Source organism: Larus michahellis, chromosome 3 (assembly GCF_964199755.1).
Source record: "Larus michahellis chromosome 3, bLarMic1.1, whole genome shotgun sequence".
NCBI classification, from domain to species: domain Eukaryota; kingdom Metazoa; phylum Chordata; class Aves; order Charadriiformes; family Laridae; genus Larus; species Larus michahellis.
This window is the reverse complement of record NC_133898.1, coordinates 129,944,810-129,966,392: the sequence shown is the minus strand read 5'-3', so window position 1 is coordinate 129,966,392 and position 21,583 is coordinate 129,944,810. Positions and strand designations below refer to the sequence as shown.

The 21,583-nt window shown below is 46.4% G+C and overlaps 1 protein-coding gene across 6 annotated transcripts in view; it reads left to right on the top strand.

Moving 5' to 3' along the window:
• The window catches only part of EXTL3 (exostosin like glycosyltransferase 3), a 171,575-nt gene that overhangs the window by 4,787 nt on the left and 145,205 nt on the right, over positions 1 to 21,583 (top strand). Inside the window, exon 1 of one of the 6 annotated variants that reach the window (XM_074582146.1) lies at positions 20,032 to 20,130. The exons of 2 other annotated variants lie outside the window; for them this stretch is intronic. The gene's annotated coding sequence lies outside the window, so the exon portion shown is untranslated. Of the gene's footprint in view, positions 1 to 20,031; positions 20,131 to 20,292; positions 20,426 to 21,583 lie in introns of those variants that run through there. 3 more of the 6 variants (XM_074582142.1, XM_074582148.1, XM_074582149.1) reach the window with 3 other exon arrangements.

Below are 21,583 nucleotides of genomic sequence, written 5' to 3'. Positions count from 1 at the left end.
ACATAAATGCTGGTATTCAGCAACGGGTGAGGATAAAGTAATGAAATAATCAGTAAGCTATTAAAAAGCATCCTAAAGCCAAGGCGGCAGATGCTAAATGCTGCTGTGCCTTTTCAGTGCTCTCTGCATACTGCAGGTTTGTGTAAGCGCCTTGCAGGGATCACGTTTTGCTACAGTCCCGTCAAACCTTTTGAAGATGCTGTATAAAAATGGCAAAAAAAAAAAAAATAAATGTTCCTAGATGCCTTGAGTGCTGCTGGCCTCGTGCTGTGCCATCCTGTCCCGGGCTTTCACTAAGTCCTGCCTCCGGCATGGGTTTGAAAATCTGAGCGCGTGGCTTCGTGGCACACAAACACTGTTCCCCGAGCCTGGGGATTTGCTAGAGAATTACTAACGCTGGTAAAAGGGTGAGGAAATGTCAACGCGTTTGTATTTGAAAAGTGGCTCCGCTGAGGAGTCCCGTGGGGACACACGTGCTGGCCTCAATCGGAGGGTTTGGCCACGTATGTGAGCAGTGGGATCAGGGCCAATATTTTGCATTTCCATCACTTTCAGCATATTTTCTTTTACTTGGCTGGCATTGTAGAGATTTCTTATGGCCAAAAATGAGAAAACTCGGGGCGGGGGGCGGGGGGGGGAAAGCCCAAGCAATTCTTTTTTCCCCAGCTTTCATTTCACAGTTCACCTTTCTTTCTGGCTAGTTCACCTCTTTCTGGCTGTAATTTCTGATGGGGCTTCTGGCTTCCTAGAGAAAGGGGAAAAAAAAAGGAAGAAAAAAAAAAAGCAGGCATTTAATAATAGATCAAAAATGAGATTAAGCAGTAAGTCAGCCCTCCCCTACATTCTCCCTTCCCAAAAAGCAACCACAGAAATTGCAAATCGCCTTGAAAAAGGGGAGTGAAAACAGTGGAGATCAAACCTGATGTTAAGTATAGATGAGGTGTTTATATTTTATTTAATGACTGTATACTGCCACCCTCCCAGAAAAACCGCCCTCCCCTGAGTTTCTGTATGTGATTAATAAAACAGTAGAGACAAACTGGAATGGAGGACGTTCATCAAGTATCGAGCTCCGAAGGTGAGTGCAACAGGCATCATTAGCAGGCATGGGCAGGGTTTGCCGCTTGGTCCACCTGGAGGTCTGTGCACACCAAGTGACATCGGTGGTGGCTGTAGTCGGAGGTAGCTCCCAAAAATCAGGAGGTTTAAAGAGATGCTGGTTTTTTTTCCATCCCTGATGAGTCTTTGAATCAATTTTGACCACCTTTGGTAGAGCGGTGGGGTCTCAGAGGGGAGGGAACCCACTGGGCTTCGTGCAAGATGCACTGGCAGAAATGCCGTGATGGAGGGAGGAGGTGAGCTCATATGTTATTAGTCACCAGCCAAGCTGCACCGGGAAGAGCCCTTCGGCATGCCTTGGCCTGGGAGAGCATTCAGTCAAGACTTGCACTTGATGAGACACAACTTCCTGGGAAAGGAGGCTTAGCCCTGGCACCAGGCGCAGAAACTGTCAACCCCAGGCCCGTTCTTGTTTGTTGCAAATCCTCTGGCTCCTTCTGGTCTTGGTTTTGGTGGGCCCATTGCTGCAGGCCAGGTGGAAGGGCAGCAGTTGGGCTGGACTTGGCTTCCTTGCCAGATGCTTTGAAAATGTGGTTCGTATGGAGCTGCTCTTCTCCTGGCTCATCCCAAAGGTCTCCAGAGCCAGCATGGACATCATGTATGTCAAGCAAGCCAGGTTGGGAGGGTGTGCAAGGGGGAAAGGCTGCCCAGGGAGGTGGTGGAGTCACCTCCCTGAATGGGTTTAAGACTCGTTTAGATGTAGTGTTAAGGGATATGGTGTAAGGGAGGACTTTGTAGAGTGGAGATGATGGTTGGACTCGATGATCCCAAGGGTCTTTTCCAACCTAAATGATTCTATGATTCTATGAAAGCTCTTGCTCCTGCACCGTGTCTCTGCTGGAGACAGGACAGCAGAGGAGAGGACCTTCACTCTGACCCAACCTGTGGTCCTGTTTGCACCCTCGATGAATAAAATACCAATTGGGACAGGAGTCATAGCCAGTCCTGTCCAGTATCGTCTTTGTCCAACATGAGACAGCCCAACCTGGGTCATGCCATGGGGATGAAGACCCAGACATGCAGCTGCAGATTTTTTTTCTTGATAAATCACCCACTTTCAAGAGCAGCTGTGGGTGGTGAAGGCATGGCAGGAGGAGAACGTGAGCAGCAATTCCGTGCGTGGATCTGGCATGTGGGGCTGTGAATATTCTCTGAGGTCTGCCAGAGGACGAGACGAGGGAAAAACTGCCCACCCACTGGAGAACACCGCTCCCACGTGTGATTAGCATCCTTTTAAGGGGTTAATTTATCTTCTTTGTCACCTCCTTGGTCTCGGCTCTGTGCTTTTAGAGTTGGAGGAGAATCGGTTTCATTACCTGCTGGGCTGCTGCTCTTCTTGTTTATTCCCCAAAAGGAAGAAAATTAGACATGCCAGAGCTTAAACTTAAAAAAAAAATAAAAATCCAGACTTTGGAAACAACCACTTAGAGATAGAATGAGCCTCAACAAGAAAATGTTTGTCTTCCACCTTTTTCTGAGGCTGGGTGGGAGTAAAGTGCAGGAAGAAGACAGGGCAAAGTTTACTTTCTTTTAATTTCAAATATATTCCAAAAGCAGAGCGGTCGGGTTTTTTGGTTTTTTTTTTAAGTTGCTTTGCCAAGTTTGGGGGGAAAAAACGAGTTGAAAACCATGCCTTGGTGAATGTGGGATGGAGGCAGGAATGCTTTTTTTTTTTTTTTTTTATTTACCTGTTTTTACTGGTGAGGTCCTGAGGCAAAACGGCAAAGCCATGGCCGCGTTGGCTGCTGCGTGCAGGCAAGAAGAGCACTCTCCCCCCCAAATCCTTTTTCCTGGCACCAACAAGATCAGCACCGAAGATACGCGATTGAGTCAGCAATGCAGATGCCATCAAATGTCTGCTTTATTCCAGTGTATGAATCAGAGCGGAGAAGTGTCAGAGCCTCATATCCTGCATCTCCTGATAAGAGTGCAGTTACCTCCGAGGAAACAAAACACGGTGAAATCCCATTATCCCGCCTGTCCTGAGCACCTATAACTCACCAGCACCAGCACTGCTTATTTTATTGCAACTCTTGCAATAGCACATGTTGTTATTATTTTTAAGTCCTACATCCTGGAGCCAAAAGATGGTTTTGGTGGGGTTTTTTTTAATATTTGCAGAAAAAGTGATCCAGCCTGTCTATATGCACACACACATATATGAATATGTAAATATGACTGTTTTCTGGAGCACCAGCCATTTGTGTTAACCCCCGTTAGACCAGTAAGAGCAGGGTGCGCCACTAGTCTGGGTACTGGTTGCTTACTCTACAGGTTTTTCCAATGTATCGTATTCTTGGAGAGGAAGGGGGATTAGCTTCATTTGACTTTCCAACCATGCGTTCACCTCCAAAATCAGCTTAATTTCCAGACTTAAAATTGTTCCCTTTTGGTTCACTGGGAAAATCATACGCAGAAGTGAAACCCTTTCTCCCCAGAAGTTTTTGCTTCTCCCTTGTAAGACTTTTCCATCCCCAGCTACTGGTTTTGAAGGCACAGGCCGCAGCGAGATCAGCAATGGCGTTTCCTTCTATTGTTCGGTGGGGACAGCTTCTGGCTCCCTCCGCAAGAGTTACGTGCGGCCGTTGGCTTTTGCATCAGCTGCCTCTTTTCTCCTGATCCCAGGGGACCATCTGTGTCCTGTTCCTGCTGCAGTTACACTTCTGGACCCAATCTATGAGGGAAGGAGACTTGCAATGGTGCAGTTTATATCCCCTAAAAATAGATACAAGAGTGAAATTCTGCAAAGATCTGGCTGTATTGTCCCCAAGGGACAGTGTGGAGTTGTTTAAAAGACAGTTACGCCACTGCGGTAGTGGCGGAGGCAGAGAAGGACAATTTTTACCCAGATTCCCCTTTTGAGAGGCTTGCTTGTTCTTTGGTGTTTTTCTGCACCGGGGACTACAGAAGTTGAGGGGATAAAAAACATTTCTGTGGTTCCCCATCTGTAGTTTTGAGGGAAAACTAGTTCAAATCCACCACCCTAAGCTACATTATAAATCTTCCTGCAGAAATATGGAGACTAGACATTAATAATTAGGAGCTTGCACAATGAAGCGCTGGAATATTTCACCAATGACACAACATCTTTCGATCCAGCGGATGCTGGGCAGAGATCTGTGTGAAAGTTCTGTGCAGCCAAGTTGGAGAAGGCTTTGCTCCCATTTGAGCCTTTTGAAGGAGAAGAAAATGGGAAGGAAAAATTAGATTGCATCCCAAAAGTATTTGCTAAGGCTCAAGCGTGGGGGGTTTAAGGTATCCCCCTATTATAAAGTGTTTGTATGTGCTGAAAGAAAGCGATGCAAATTAATAGTTATCCTTTCCCTGCTTCCCATGTCTTCAAATCACTCCCATTCAGCCAAACTGTCTCTCATCAAACTTCTAACACAAAAAAAGAAAGTATCTTCTGGACTGTGACCGAACCTGAGAAATGTTAATCCCCAGGGGTCTGCGTCCCTGAGGTTTGAGGGCTGGATGATAAGGGCTTTGGGCCGTGAGATGGCAAATGTAACTTCCCAGTTGCTTGTTCGTGCTCCAGCAAAAGTGTGTTTTGGGTGTAGGTATTTCCCAGCAGAAAGCTGAGATCTTACCAGCTCTTACATGAATATTCTTCACCTTTTTTTTTTTGATGCAGTTAAAAGTAATTGGAGGGCTGGTGGTGTTTTGAACAACTGTATCCACCTAGGAAATTATGACCTTGGATTTATTCAATCAAATAATATCAAGATTAAGAGTGAAAATAGCTGAGCTTGTCAGTCACAAGGAATTGTGTTGCAGCCTGGGCTCAAATCCATCACCTGAAATCAGGAGACTCTGGCAGGGTATCCTTCATTCATCAGCAAGAGGCATCACAGCGAGATCATTTAACTGTAATTCATCAATTTACCAGGCTACTAAATTAAGTGGGGGTTGGAGAGAGGATGTAGGGAATGATTCCTCCTGTTGTAATGAATCTTTGGCCACCCGAGGACTTGTTTTGCTCGTTGTTCTGTTGTGTTTCATGTTGCCTTGAAGGCCTGTCAGGAGGAGAGCCTGAACCGTTAGGAATCCTGGGTTTTCATGTTGCATCTGCACACTTTGTGCAAGGGGAGACCTGCAGCACGCATTGAGCCGTGCCAGTTGCGGGAGAGGAGGGTGGGGACACTGCCCAGTAACTGTGAACAGGCAACATGCTCGTTGCATGAGCAAATACAGGTTCTCGCCCTGTGACTGTTAACGGGTAAATATGCATAATATTAATAACTTTTGAGTGCGAAGTAGGTTGTTACATGAGTATAGTCTGTGTTTGCTGTTGGATTTACATAAATCTCTCAACTCCTTGTGTCTTGGCACTAGCTTGAAGTAGGAGTGCTGGTTTCTGTGCTCTTTCCTTGCTGTCCGGGTCAACCTTGTGACTCTTCAAACTGCATGGCAATCCCATGACTGCAGGGCTTCCTGCACTTTGATGCCAAAGCGAGCCTTCTAGTGGTACATCTCTCATCCCTCTTCCAAGCCTTGTTAAAAGCAAAACACAATGGTGGTAAAAAGAGAGGGCTTAAAGAATTGAAGGGATTCGCGAGTTAGAGCTTTTCCTGTACATGGTTTGTCACTGACCTGAGCCAGACTTAACCATAGTCTGAAGAAGAACCCTGTAGAACCTAGGGTGGACATCTGCAAAAAAATGACTTAAGTAGAACTTCTTGCAGCCTGCAGTAAAGGGATAGGCTTTTTCAGGTCTATCTCAGCTCTGTTCTTCTCGTGTTTCTGTGGTCTGACCCCAGAGTCATTGGTGAAGCAGTTTGGGAGGTTGGTGCAACCTCTAATTCTGCTGCTTCTGCCTGGCATCAGCTGCCCTGAGACCTTGGCAGTGTCATTCTAGTGTTGGCTCATGCAGCCCTTCATCAGTCTTGAAGATAGAAGCTGGGCTAGAGGTTTCTTTATGAATGTAGTATTTTAGACAATCGCATATTCTTGAGTACATCCAACTACTGATTTTTCCAGGTGGCTACACCTAAATCTTCAGGTTGCTCCACTGTGGATAGCTCACTGCTTGAGATCTCCACTCAGATCCATGACACCGCTCCCTTGTTTTGCCCTTACGATCAACATCCATGTTGTTTTCTTACAAAATGAGACTCAATCTCATCCAGGTTTCTTATCACCCCATGCGTATGTATGTTTGCGCCACCCCAATAACTTCTGAGCCTGTTGGCCCATTTCAGTCAAGCCTGACAAAGAGATGCAGGTCTGCAAGGGTAATTAAGGTTGCATAAGTTCATGAAAAACAGGCAGTCAGGCACAAGGGATAGCCCAGGTACTTACTGAGCCTCGGGGAGAGGTGCAGCTCCAGCTTGCGTGAGTGGATACCAGACAGTCCCCGTGATGGAGAGATCTTCCAACTGTTTTGGTCAGGAGATCTATCAACTGGAGGCAGAGCGTGGCCCCTCTGTTGCCCTGGTAGACCCCAGGCCCATGGATGGCGGACTGTATTTGCAGTAAAATGTCTTCTCAGTTTAAATGTAGTGGTGGTTCAGGCAAAACTAGCTGTAGTAGAAACTGGCTGGTGCTGGGGAAGCCTTCGGCTCAGTGTGAAGTGTAGCTGCTTGCCTGCTTTCTGTAGAAACAGAGCAAAAGAATTCAGGTCCAAGGACTCCAGATCACGAACATTTCGTCCTAGCTGGGTTTCTCACAAGTCCTATTGTTTTCTTTCAACAAAAGCAAGAGAAAAGGAGAATCCATTTGATTTTCATAATAAAATACCTCCAAGGAGATGAAGCAAAAGGAACTGTTAGCAAGAGGAAGGTGGAGATTAAAAACACATCCTTTCTCTCGTTGTCCCTTGCACACACACACACACATGTTATACACATATGTAGCCAGACCTCTTCTCCTTGTGTAACATGGGAAAACTAAATCAAGTTGGAGACAATACAAATCAGGACGAAGTGGGGAAAAAAGGATGAGTCAGCTCTACTCCTGCCTGTCTGAACCAAGGGGAAGCCTGCCTGGCGCTCATGACAGATTTTTTGCGAAAAAAGATAATGCATCAGATTGATGACAGCCCATAAGATATACTGCGAGCGGTATGAAAATTGCTGGTAGGTACTTGAATGTCACCGACTGCACAGAATGAATTGTAGGTTGAGTCACCACAATTTCCCTATAGCCGTGCATATTAACATACAAATACCAAGGAAGTCCAATCTTTGAATTTTTATCTGCTTCAGCTTGAGAGTCAAATAGGTGCTTTACCAAAGTGCCATCCATTTGAGTCAATTGTCGCTGCTGCATTTGTGGGAAGGATGCATCCGAGTTTATTGATAACATTATTGAGGTGCTTAGAAACACAAGTGTGTTGCATCTGTTCTCCCTTTAGTAACTTATTCTTGTTTCTGGCATTTTGTTAAAATATGTTTTCAGTTCTAGTCTCCTCTGGAGACCTCTGCTGTGCAGGGCATTAGTAACGGAGATGCTCTGTACACCCATATCATCTTTCCTCCATGAGTTTGTTATAAACCTGACTTTTTCATGGCTTTTTTGTAAATTTTAAGGTAATTTTATTTGCTGGAGGAAAAACAAAGATGGAGAAGAGAATCTAGACATCATGATTTACCGACCTTGTAGTGAGTAGGCTCAGCTGCTTTTTTTTTTCTTGGTTACACCACATCAGCTGAAGTGCAAGTCAGTGGCCAAAACTTCCTGTTGATCTCCATCGTACCATCACTTCACCCATCTTACTTCCTCCGCTGCTCTGCCCATCCCTGGCTGTGCAGAGAAGATACAGAATCAGTCTCACGCCCACTTGAGAAATAACTTGATATATGAGGTTTTAGGTTTGGGGGCAAATATTTTAGGTTGTAGGTGTCTTCCCACTGTCAAAGAGACACATGGGAAATTCTGCCTAGTGAAGGGGCTTTGTGACTGGGAGCCCCAGGTTTCTGCCTTGTGCTGGGCTGCTTTTAAAAATTGCCTTTTAGGAGCTGTGGCCGACGACTTCACCGTTTTCCCTTTGTTCCCATCTTTAAACAGTTCCTGCACCTAAGGAGGTGGTTGTGAGGATTAGTCATTGGTTTTGAATCTCTTTGAAGATGGCAAGTGGTGTATAACAGCTCAATGTTTATTAATGGCATGGCTTAATATGATGAGAATTTTTTACAGCTGAGTTTAGATATGCTAGGACGGAGCCTCAGCAAGTCGAAATTGGCATTGCTTCATTGATCTCATCCCAGCTGCGCCAGCTGATGACACCTGATTATCTGGCCCATCATACCTGATCTGTAGGCTGCAGCAGGGAGCCCTCCCTCTCATTACTCCTCTAACAAGTTCTCCTTCCACTGGCCTCCTGCCACAGCATACGCCAAGTTTAAATCTGGTTCTGTGTTTTTGGCTTCGTTCCTTCTAAATGATTTCAATTTTGTTGGCTTTAACTGATCCCAGTGGCATCTTTTTATGATACACTTTATTCATCTTCTTCTACTGCATTGAGTGCAATAACAGTCCTAAAGTTCAACCTATTTTTTAATAAAAAAAAAAAGACAAGGTGTAGTATTGTTCTGTCACTGGTGGGAGAAAGGGAGGATTTTTCTTAATCTTTAAATTTGACTGAATTTAAAACTCAACATACATTGTGGTTTTAGTGGAACATTGCTGTAATCGGAAGGGCAAATTATTGTTTGCTCTTGCTCTCCTGGGAGCCAGTACTAGTATTGAGTAAACACAAGTACTGCCATCTGTTGGGTGATCTCAAAGCACTTCAGGACTGGTGCATGGAGAAATTTGGAGAATGTCATTACATCCTCTGCTGATAAGGAAGCTGAAGCAACTTCCCAGGGCTCAGGTTGAGGGAATGACTACTAGGACAACAGCTCCTGATCCATAGCAGCAGATTTATTGCACTAGATCAAATCTCTCCCTACACCAGCTGGACTGATTTCCATCTTTATTCTCCAGTTTGCCCCTCTCATTGACTTCTGCTTTTCTGCACTGACACTGTAAAAAGCTTCATTGCCTGGTTCTGTAGCTGATGAGATTTCAGACTGATGTGGTGGTGTCAGCCTGTGTGTTTCTGCAGAGTTCCTGCGAGCAGACGTGACTTTATAGAGAGGGAGAGAAGGGATGGGAGGAGGACAGTGTGTGTGCTTGGGGTTGTGTGGGTGCACAGTCCTCTCTTCCACTAGGTCAATGCAGCTTGCATCCATCCCTGCTGAGAACCACAGACTTGGTTGTGGTCAATCTCCTGCTAAGGAGATTTATGAGTAATAACCAAATTAAAGAAGCCAGCATTTGCACACCCAACACTGAGCACTGAATGCACGGGTTTGCATTTAGGAAAAAACAGAAAAATAATTTTCCTTGGCAGGCTTAGTTTCTGATTAGCTCTGCAATCTTGCCATCACCAGTGACAACACCAGACACTGCAAATGCAGATGCCCATTGGAGTTCAGAGGACTGCAGTGAGTACAGTCTAGATCAGCTCAGTCTGACCCAGAACTACCCCTGTGAATATACTTTGACAAACATTTTAGGCAGGACTACAATTAGCAGAAGCAGTCCTGCTCCCTCCATCCATCTTTGCTCACTGGTGTTTCTCTTCCTTCGTCACAGAATCATAGAATCACAGAATGGTTTGGGTCGGAAAGGACCCAAAGATCATCTAGTTCCAGCAACCCTGCCCTGGGCAGGGACACCTCCCACCAGCCCAGGTTGCTCCAAGCCCCCGCCAACCTGACCTTGAACCCCTCCAGGGATGGGGCAGCCACAGCTTCTCTGGGCAACCTGGGCCAGGGGCTCACCACCCTCACACTGAAGAATTTCTTCCCAATATCCCATCTAAATCTCCCCCCAGCTCTCTCAGCCTGTCCTCCCAGCAGAGGGGCTCCAGCCCTCCCAGCATCTCCGGGGCCTCCTCTGGCCCCGCTCCAACAGCTCCGTGTCTCTCCTGTGCCGAGGCCCCAGCGCTGGAGGCAGCACTGCAGGGGGGTCTCCCCCGAGCGCAGCAGAGGGGCAGAATCCCCCCCTCGCCCTGCTGCCCACGCTGCTGGGGATGCAGCCCAGGCTGCGGGGGGTTTCTGGGCTGCCAGCGCACGGTGCCGGCTCCTGTGGAGCTTCTCACCCACCAACACCCCCAAGTCCTTCTCCTCAGGGCTGCTCTCCATCCATTCTCCTCCCAGCCTAGATTTGTGCTGGGGATTGCCCCAGCCCACATGCAGGACTTTGGCCATGTTGAACTTCACGAGGCTCACATGGGCCCACCTCTGAAGCCTGTCCAGGTCCCTCTGGATGGCATCCCTTCCCTCCAGTGTTGTCGACCACGCCACACAGCTTGGTGTTGTTGGCAAACTTGGTGAGGATGCACTCAATCCCTCTGCCCATGTCCTGCTAACAAAAGTGTTGCTAACAACATGGGCAAGGCTGCAGGGACAACTGAATTCCAGAAGAGATCTGGGTTAACAGAAGATGTTTAATGAAGCAGTTTCTGCCACATTCATTTTACTTGAGCATCAGCTCTTCCTTTGCATGAGAAAAGAAATTAATTTTGTTTCAAGTTCTGAAAACCTGAAGACATGCTGAATAGATAGAAATTGGTTCTATTTATAGGCTGCAGAATTCCTTTGTACAATAAACCAGTTTGTTTTAATTTAAACTATGTATTCAGCACATTTAGCTTAATTTTATTTAACTACAAGTTTTACATGCCTTTTTCCTGCGTTCTAATTGTTTTTTAAATTTGTGACATAAATCCTAAGTACAATTAAAAAGTCAGACGAGTCATTAAGAAACTTCATTTACCATTTTTAACATAAAATGCATTGACTTGCATAGTTTATTAATTTTTACAAGTGCCCAACTGTGAAAATAGGACAGCTTTTCAGTTTAGCCAAAGGCCTGATTTACAGAGAAATATGCCTTTGTTGTTCTGCATTAGCAAAAGTCAGCTTTTCATTAAGAATAAAAAGACAAAAAATACAAAGCAAGACAGTTTCCATTAATCACTTAGAACTGAAGTATTTTGCTCTCTGCTTGGCATCAATAAATCCGGTAGTCACAGGAGAAAAGGTAGGATGGTTGAAGGATTGGCGCGCAAGTTAGCAATAGCGTTCCTCAGGGACTGGTCTCAAAACCAGCATCAATCAATGTATTAACTAATGATACAGCAGAAATTAATGGGATTTGGAGATGTCATCAAAAGAGGAAAAATAGGACATCCCATCATAAGAATGAACGTCTTTAGGACTATTTGCCTATAAGCAAATGCGAGCTCTTGTAATGCAAGCTCTAATAGAAAGTTGTGGTTTCTGTAATGGAACTGGAACGTATTAATCAATCATAGGATAATTCTGATGTCCCAGTGACAAAGATACATACTGGGATCACATTTGTCAACCAAGCGATTTCCACTAGCAACAATGAAACGTGAATGGCACTGCAATCGGTTTTAGGGAGGCTTTGTTTAAAATGTGGTATGCGTTCCTTGTCCATGTAGGGGAAAGATTGATTTCAACTGTAAAAGGCGCAGGGGAGGGTGTCTGCTAGAAATGATCTGGAGAACAGAGAAACCAGTTCACAAAACGATTAAAGGAGCCTGGATGGTAAGCCAGTGACAAAAAAAGGCAGAGAAAAATTATATTCCTTCTCTATAAATACACTGGCATAAATACCAGAGAGGGAGAAGAGCTATTTAAGTTAAATGACAATTCTGGCACAAGAACAAATGGCTCTGAATAAGTTTAGGCTGGAAATGAGCAGGATGGCTTCAAACCGAGTGAGGTTCTTGAATAGCCTTCTAATGGGAATTGTGTAACAGGGGCTAAAAACCTGATTACTGTGAAGATGGAGCCTGATAAATGTATTAATGGGATTATGCAACGTGGTTGACTTCAGTATTAAGGGATCAGACTCAGGATTTCCGGTCCTGTGCTTTTGCAAATACACTTAAGAATCCTGCAGGTATGAGAAAAAACATAGAAAGGTCTTATTTTAAGAAATATTTTCATAATGATTCAGCTTGGAGTTGGTTTCTCTGTTTCTAATGCACTAATAACTGAATTGAGTGAACTTTGGAAAGCAGGAAGTATCCTTTCTGCACTGGGAAAAAGCAGCAGCTGGCAACTGTTGCCCTATTTTAGTGGCTGATTTTGGCAGCAGGCCTGTACTGCTTAGAGATATATATATATAATTTAAATCATTTTGGTACGTTGTAGTAAAGTTGGGCCTTGATTGTGCTCAAAACAATGACAATTATTTATTATTATTAAACTTTGTAATGATGCTTTTTAAAAAACCTGCAGCACTTAATGCATGTGAGCATTTATTATCGATCTCACTGTTCTCTTTATCAATTCCCATTTCCCCCTTTTACTAATAGTCCTCCAGTTTTCTTGTCGCTTTGCTAAAATCCCAGTAAATAAGACCGACTGCCTTTTTTTGTCAAAAGAAACCAGTTGTTTTATCAAAGACAGGTGCCAAGTTATTTTAGCACAATGTAACTTTGATCTCACGGTGCACTTCACACTCTGTATTCATGTGCCTTTTATGTTTTGATTCGGACTCTGTTCTCAAGTCTTGTCTGCAGTTGATAGCTGTGGCTTCCCCAAGCACCGCTGCCTCTAGCCCTCCTTCCTTAAGCAGAGATATTCGGTCTCCAGGACTTGGGAGAGCCACTGGTTGTAGTAGGCTTGGATTGATGGGATGCCGTGTTGTTATATGAGAACACCGCGCACTGACACTTTCAAACATGGGCTGAGGGACCAGGAGGTTCATGCCAGCACTTCTGAGCTTTTCTTACAAAGATTTCTGAATTTTAGCTGGCGGATTGCGTAGGCCTGTTTGAAATCCTTGCTAGCAGACGTGGCATTTTGGTGGCCTGGAACAGAGCGCACTGAGCAGTGCACTTGACTTTCCCTTGGCTGAGGAAATTGCAGGCAGACTTTCTCGTAGCCCACCCTGCCTTCGCCCCTCCATTCTGTGCTCTCCCTGTTACTCGACAGCGAGGCAGCATCAGTATTCAGTCCGGGGGCTTGACCGTGGTGGCTGTCTCCAATCTCCAGCATGTTCTCACTGCTTCCCTCCCTGTGCTTTTTATTCACCTCCTCTATTCAGGATGCAAATGGCAGATGGTTTTTCTTCTTTGGTTTCAAGGTCTTCTCATTGGAGCCTTTCAGCCATTCAACCCAGTCAGCTTCACAAACTAGCTCCCTTAATTACCTCAACTTTTCTTTTTGAAATGGAAAACCTTGCAGACCTCCTTTTATTTTGCTTAAACTGAACCAATTTGTGGAAAATAGGCTCGAATTGAGTGATCACAAGCAGCTTTTATTACAACATCCTCACTATTTGCCGAAAGTCTACCGCAGAATCACCTCTCGTTTGCTCAGTGCCTATTTTGTAAAGAAATCTATCGGCTATTACATCCCGGACTTACAGGGCCCTGCTGTTAGTATTTGTTCTTCCTTCTATATCTGGAATTTAAGACTCCGTTATCAGCGAATTCCTAGGAGTATTTCTTTCTCTCTCTAGTCATTTTTAAAAGCTCTCTGCACACATCCAAATCCGATGGTGGGGTCTCCAGTGGACCTCTAACACAATCCCAGCAGACAGCCTTTTACAGTCTTCTCCCAAAGTGACTTTAATCCAGAACGATCGTTTTATGCATGCTATCGCTTTGGATTTCTAGCAAACACAGATGATTCACTCAGTTCACGGAAAGAACTGCGGAACAGTGTCCCAAAAGATTATTTAAATAGCGGTTTGGAAGTGGATTTGGGGTTACCATGGGCAGTGTGCATGCTCAGGTCTGACTTTGGTTTGGAGCTTTGAGGGTGGGGTTTTTTTCTTAACCACCGGTGTACGTGTTTACCGTCTGTCTTTACCGTATGATGACTATAATTTATAGCACATTGTTTTTCTGACGGTCATGTAGGAGGAATTATCCCTAGTTTACATTGTGGTAACTGAACCCAGGGACAAATGAAACAGCTGGCTTAAGCACATAGGTCTCTGTGAGCAAAGTCTGCGCTCCCCGAGTCTTCTGTCTTTTCAAGTGCTCTCGGCAATCTGGCAGGTTGTCAAGGCCCCTCAAATTCCATGGACTCAAGGGTGAGCTGAAGTGCTGGAAACTCGCAGCCTTGAGTCTGGTAGTCTGGTGCAACAAAGTACAGGCTTAAAATGATGCTTTTGTACTGAACTGCTTGTTTTGCAGTCACTTTTAATTTAAGTTCAGACAGTGCTGAATGCTTAATTAAAGAAAGTGCTTTTGGTAGACAAGAGCGTAATGCCCAAGCTACACTGCAGTTACAATATGTAGGTGTTTGGGGATTATGTTATATACAAATGAAACTATTGTTTCTTTTTAACTCCTGGTTAAATATAGTTCAAATTATGGAATATTTAGTAGAACAGAATAAGCTGTTGCTTGCCAGCTTTTTCATACCAGTGTTTACCAGATGCTTCTGTATTTATAACCTCGCCATCTGTTCCAGGGTGGAGTTTGGGGGTAGTCTAGGTATTTGGATATGTCTTCTTTCTTCGGTATCTCCGGAAAACTTCAAAGCATCTGTTTTGAGATGAAGGGGAAGCGTGGTTAGGTGTAATACTCAAGGAATTCAAGGGAATTTTACAGAAACACAGCTGATTCCTTAGTGTAGCAGGGCGCGGGAGGGGAAGGAACCTTAAGCAAAGAGGCAGCTCTGGTATTTTGTGCCGTTACTCAGTCATTGCCAAGACCCGCTCGGAGTTTTGCTTGGCTGTCACCAGGCTGGGTTGCTGCTTCCTGCTTTGGAGTGCGTCTTTCTTAATAGTCGCTGAAATTTCCAGTATAGCAATATGGAAGCCTCTTAATGGGAGAGGGGATTTATTATTTCTATAGATAAATTTTATTTAGGTATGTTTTAGATCATTTTTCTGATGCTGGGTGACTCATCTTTCTTTTTAGAATGACAGAGCTAAGTCTAGCAAGAGAAATGAAAATAGCACGTATAGACACATTCACTATCTCTGCTGTACAGCCTGCAAGGGCCCAGGTGAGGATGGGAGACAATGACACTCTGTAGGATTGAGAAAGTAGCTTGGTTGGTATTTTAGCTCCGTTGCCATGAAGCCACCCATGTAGTGGTTTGTGTGCAACATCTCTGTCTTGGTGTACCCCCATCATGAAGGCTGCTGGTGGTAATGGCTTGCTGTTAATGTACCTGGTTAGGCTTGATTCACACACACAAAATGACTCTGTGTGACTCAAAGCATTTCATTTTTTAGGCAACTATAAAAAATGCAAAGGAAGTGAGGGCCGGACTCACAGAATTGCTGCAGAATTGCTGTGAGTGGTTATAGACGCAAGGGGAAGAAAACCCACTCCACCTTCACCTCCTCACACTGCCCCTAGCTCCATCAAAGCCCGGAGTGACTTGTCATACCGAAGTTGGTTTGCTGGTAGTTTTGATGATGGGGAAACCCACATTTTGGTCAAGAAACTACTTCTGAAAAATATTCACTCAGTGCTAGTAACAGCCTTCAGTTGCTAATGATCTGGGAGATATTGGGGGAGGAGGGAAGGCTACATGTCTCTCTACCCATCCTCTGAGCCATCTGGTCTCTCACGGTTTATTTGTAACCACTGTCCTAATCTCTCTTAATTTACTCCATTGTTGCTGAAATATGAAAACTACCCTTTTAGGCATTGTGGTTCTTGTGAAGAAAATAACATAGTGTGGTTACGTATGGTTTTATAAACAAAGCATAGTGCAGTCATTTAATTAATTTATCTAGCATGTTTATATTTAATAAAATGTGTGGCAGTGCAACTCGATATACTCCAAGTGTGATCTTTAATGTTCCACCTTAAGCAAAGCCTTCTACCCCATTTCTTGCCTCGTGATTTTTCTTTCCAATAGCTAGGTAAAGCAAGAAACACTAACTGTGCCTCCACTGGCACGGGAACGGGCATTTCTTTTCCTCACCCTGTTTTACTACCAGGCAGTGTCCTCCAGCATCCCAGCATCTTGCCAAAAGCTCTCACTGCTTTTATAAACTTATTTTCTTCTGCCATCAGGATCTGGTTCCGCTGTGCAGGATGCTGATAGTTCATTGTACTTGCTCTTTGGATCCCAGCTGGGGCTGCACTGGGTCCAAACTGGAATTAGCATTTGGGAGGGAAAAGTCTTTATGTCCATGTGTCCATTCTTATGCTGAGTTTTCCTTTCCCAACATAGATATTGCCACTGATTGTTTCATTTCAGGCTCTAGCCCTTGCTATGCTTTACGGCCAGCAGTAGTGTGTATTGTTACAATATTTCTTGTGCCTATGGAGTCTTCAAAGTGCTTTATTTAAACGTACTGAGATGCCTTCACCTACCACTGAAATGCAGCTACTTGTGCTGCAAAGCCTGGCAGCTGCTCTAACAGCAGGAGCAGGACCAGGCCACTACTTTTATGACATAAAATAAGGAGAAAAAAAAAATGCATATCCATTAAAAACTGCAGGGAGAATGTAAATTGTCAGAATGTAATTATCCCTAACTGGAATTTGGCCAGCATTCCAGATTAACATTTCCTCTCTTGTGAAGCATGCTGTGGGATACCTGATGGCCGAAAGCAGTCAGAGTCTCAGCAGGACTAAAAATTGAGCTTTGCTGCAGAGTCGTTCCATAGTGGCTGAGAGATGTAGATTATCTATTTAGCACCTACAGCACCCTGGGGCTAAAAAGTGACTGAATCCTATGAAATCTGATAGGAGTGTCTGAGGTTAAGAGTGTGGTCTAAAAACATTCCATTAAACTTGTAAAATCCACAGATGGTCCAGCCTTGGTACCATCTCCTGTGGAAGGGAGGAGAAAGAGGTTAAAAAAGATTTACCAAAAGGGAAAAGATGAAAGTTCAGGGTCCTCTCCTTAGACTGTTTTCCCTTGAGGAGCAATGGATGTTTTACTGAGGTTTATTTCAGGCCATGGAAGTGTGCCATGGAAATGTGCACTAGCTGGCTCTGAAACTCCTTAATAACCTGCTTGAAATGCCTCGATGTAATTTATAGCAGAGAGGAGACACCAGTGTGTTGGATGCAAGAAATGCTTACGAGGAAGTGGGATGAAGAAGTGGGAATTTGGTGCAGGTAAGGAAAAGAGGTAAAGTGGGGACCATTTCAAGCAGAGAAAAGGAGGACAGAAAGCAGTGATGGCATTCACTATATTCAATTGCAGCTGCCAACTTAAAGAGATACTTAAAAGGTAATATAAGGGAGGTTCCCAGTGTGAAATCATACAGAGGTGTCTAAATAAATTGTTCTGTGAGCAGTGGGACCCATGCAGCCAGTTTTTCTTAGATTTTGTCTTTTCCCTATAGGCTCTGACTGCCATTTCTTCTGCTTAGGGTGTGTGCTGTCACCCCATTTCCCTTTCTCACGACCCCTAAACCTCCCTCTTTCTTGTCCTTACTGTAAACCCCTAGATCCTTCTTTATTGCTACCTCCCTGGTAGCCCCAGGCACCCCCCAAATCCCAAACCTCCTATTGCTAATGAAGCTGCTGGCTGGAAATACCCCACTTGGCCCGCTGTCTGGGAGCCATGCACAAGCTGCCTGCTTGGTTGGTGAGCAGGTCGAACAGAAGGGGCAAGATCTGAACTACTCCTGCTTTTCAGGTGTCTTTGCATCGTACCTGCACGCTTTCATACAGCAGGATCTAGTATGTTTAGACCTCTGCCCCTCTGTCTGCTTCAACAAGAAGTTGCAAAGGACTTTCAAAGTCTAACAGCAGGACTGGCACTGTGCACTCCGTTGGCACCATGCATTAAGGCTTGTTCCTTTGGGAAACCGGGCTGAGAAGCTGGTAGGAGTAAAAGGCTTCTCCTTGCTAGGAAAGGAGTCAGGCGACTTTCTATGCAACTTATTTTCTTGTTCAAATTATTATTCATCGTAGGGTATAGGCTCTGTCCATTAGGATCCATTTCTGACACATAAATTTTACACGTGTTCTTGGATACTATATATAAGAATACAAAAGCCCAAATAGCAGAAAGGGTGGAAAATGACCATATTTGAACACGGTAGTTTTTCTGTTGGCATATACAGAAGGCAGTCGAGCAGTGGATTTTTGACTTGGTGGAAGGGAAACAGAAAACTCCCCTTTAATGCTGATCTGCTGTTATATTAGAATAATAAGGGTAAGTACGCAGAGAAGGGGATTAAATCTGAAGCTGTCTTCGTTAGTATAATGTGTAGTAGCCTTGATAGCGCTTTCTGAAAGAAAGACTTGCCAGACCAGCTGCTGGTCCTGAAAGCTTGTTTTCTTTTGGGAGTTGGGAGAAGAATCATTCTCTTGAGTTGTGTCCTGATTTGTATTTCTTCCTCAGCGAGGTCCTGAAGGGAATTTATTGTCTCCCCATTTCTTTGTGCAGAGCTCCAGGTAGAGCAGGGTGGAATAGCAAAATCTCAAGCCGTGGCAGAGTGGGAACAGATGTGTGTGCTAGGACAGCGTGGGTGTGTTCAATGATTCGGATGTTAATTTTGTCTTTATACTGTGCAAGGCAGTCATACTCTGTCTTTTTTTCCCCCTGAAAATACAAAGTATTGTTTCTTAGAGCCTTTGAACCTGCAGTACCTATTCCTGCCCTTCAGTACAGCACATTCCGTGCTTGTGAAATTGGATTTCGTATTGTTTATCAAAGGGTAGATCTGTGCCCCCTGCCTTACCCCCCACCATTTTTTCATCTCAGTATAAAAGTTAGTTTCTCCTTGCATTCTTTACACATGTGTAAATGACTGTTAAAAAGTGCAGAGCGGTGGAAAAGTGGTTTCTCGCAGTTTTGAAGTGCTCATGTTTTATTAAAGCTGAGATTCCTGGAGCTTTGTGGCCTGAGACACACTAAAGTTGCCACCCTCTCCACTCCTACAGAGATAAAACCCCGTTTCTTCCTGTGAAAATTCTCTGATCCCCCAAAAATTGTCAGTTTGCGTGCTTTGGGGTGGGATTTGATTCCTGGAGATATGAATGCCTTTCATGGGGCCCCTAAAATATAAACTTAGTAAAGTGCACAAAGCAAGGAAGCAGAGTACTGAACTTGTTTGACTTGGCTTTGTTGTGAGAAGATGCTGGCACCGTTACTTGCTGCTCTTTTTTTTGCCTTTATTTCCCCATTGCTTTTTTTTTTTTCCTCCATTTTCTTCAGTTACCACCTGTTGCATGGTATGCTTGGTACTTGTTGACCTAAATTTTACATACCTACTGTGACTTAGCAACATTTAACCACCAATGATACTTAAACACCACTTGGTTATTTAAACGTACTTTGTCCAGAATGAGCAGTAATTTTGTGCTGTTAATGCACACCCTCCAGGTTGGACCTTGGTGTAATTTTGTAATTAATTCAAATCTGTAGTGCTATTTTAGTACCTGTAAGCAGGCTCTGCAGTCAGTGTCTTTATATCGGGTTACCACAACATAGTTGTTTTCATAATCCCTTTTGCCAGGAGTCACCTGGACGTCTCTCTGGGGGTACTGGCGACAACGGCCACAGTCGCCGCGGTGACCGACAGGGCTGAGGCATAACTGAGCTTCATGGGTGCACCCCCAGCCCCGCAGCGGTGCTGGGGGACAGCGGGGCAACGACAGCGCCCGTGCGAGGCGGCGGCTCCTCATGGCGGCTCCTCCCTGAGGCGAAGAGGGAGGGGAAGGGAGGAGCGCGTGCCTGCCTTTAGGCGGGAAAACGTCCTCGGCGCAGTGCGCATGCGCAACAGCGGGAGGGGGCGGGTCTCGGCGGGGTCGGGGCGGGGCCTCGGCGGGGCAGCTGCTCCGCCTCCTCCGCCATTTAAAGGGACAGGGCTCCCTTTCGATTCGCGCCTCCTCGGGGGCGGGAGGTAACGGCGCGAACCCTTGGCAGCTTCGTGCCGTTTCTCGCCGCGCTGGTAGGCGGAGCAGAGCCGGGGAAGCTTTGGCAGGTTCCGGAGCCAGGAGTCTCCTGCTCTCCACCCCTTCGGCTCACTCCGCCACGGGTTCGGCCGCGTCCGCCCGCCCTTCGGATCAGGCCGTTAAGTTCCGCCGTCACTTCGGCAAGTTCCGCCCCGACTTCGGCAACTTCCGCCGCTTCGGTCGGAAATGGCCGAAGACGTGCGAGATCCAGCGGTTTAACTTGGGGCGGGGGGGAGGGGAGGAGAAGACCGGCCGGCTTCTCGGAACGAACCAACTGTGTCCTGGGCCACGGGGGGGGTGTGGGGGGGGCAGGGCTGGACGGCGGGGGAGGAGAAGGCAGCGGTGATGGCTCCCCCCCCAGCCGCCGGCGGAGCGCGGCGCAGCGGGCGCCGGGACGGCGGCTCGGCCCGCAGGGTGAAGTGAGGGCGCCCAGAGGTAGGGTGGGCCGTACCACGTACCGGGGGAGGGGAAGGGGGAGGACGGGGGGGGGGGGGGGGAGTGGGGCAGCGACTCGCGGCGGTAGCACAGCCCCCACCACCACCGTTCCCGGGGCAGCCCGGGAGTGGTACAGTCCGGAGGAAGCCCCCTGAGGCGGCTGGGGGGGGAGGCCCGGCTGGGGCGTCCCTGAGGAGTAGGGTCCCTCAGGGCTGGGGACGCGGTGTGTGTGGGAGTCCTTCAGGGCAGGGGAGACTGTGAGGGGGGGTGAATCCCTCAGGGCTGGGGGCACGGTGTGTGGGGTTGTCCCTTAGGGCAGGGGAGACTTTGAGGGGGTTCTCCTCCCAGCGTGAGCGGCATTGTGGGGGTCTCGCCAGACAAGGGACACAGGGGGTGTCCCCACACGGCTGGGGACCCTCATGGCGGGAATGTTGCGATGGCAGCTGGTGCCCAGATGCTGCTGACGGGCTCCAGCCTTCCCCCTGAGCCCCCTGCCCTCCCTCCTGCCTCTTTCAGCTGACTCTGCGAGGGGCTGGGGTGCAGGTGTCCCCAAGACCCCCTCGTTCCATCTCCCTTGGCCGCTGGTGGCCTCTCCTGCGCTTGGAAGTGGCGTCGCTTCCCCCATGGCCAGTGCGGTCCCGTTCCTCCTGCTCTGAGGAAGGTTTTGGTGTGGGGGCTTGAGGCCTAGCGCCCAGTCCAGCTTCGATGGTCGCGGAAAGCGCTGACCCCGACGCACTTGTTGCCGTCTCGCAGGGTTGTCCCGTGGCTTGGAAACTTGACAAAGCCCTCCCGCTTGCCGCTGCCCGTGGCAGCCAGTTCCCCCGGATTGGTGCGTGCTCCCTGTTGGTTCTTGCTGGGGTTTTGTCTTGTGAGATGGTGAGAACAGAAACGACAAGGTTGTGGTCATTGGGTTTCTCAGTGTTTCTGGTATGCTTATGTTACGCTCCTGTGAATTGTTTGCTGAAGTTGAGATTCATGTTATTTTTTTTCCCCAGCTGTTTTTCCCACATGAGGTCTCTTCTTGTTCAAAAACATAGGGCTGTTTCCTCAATCAAAAATTTTACCAGTGCAGGGCTAACACATTGCTGCTGACTGCGTAACACCTTGTTACGCTGGTATTAAATCAAACAATTTGGGGCCTGGAGGAGCTGGAAATGG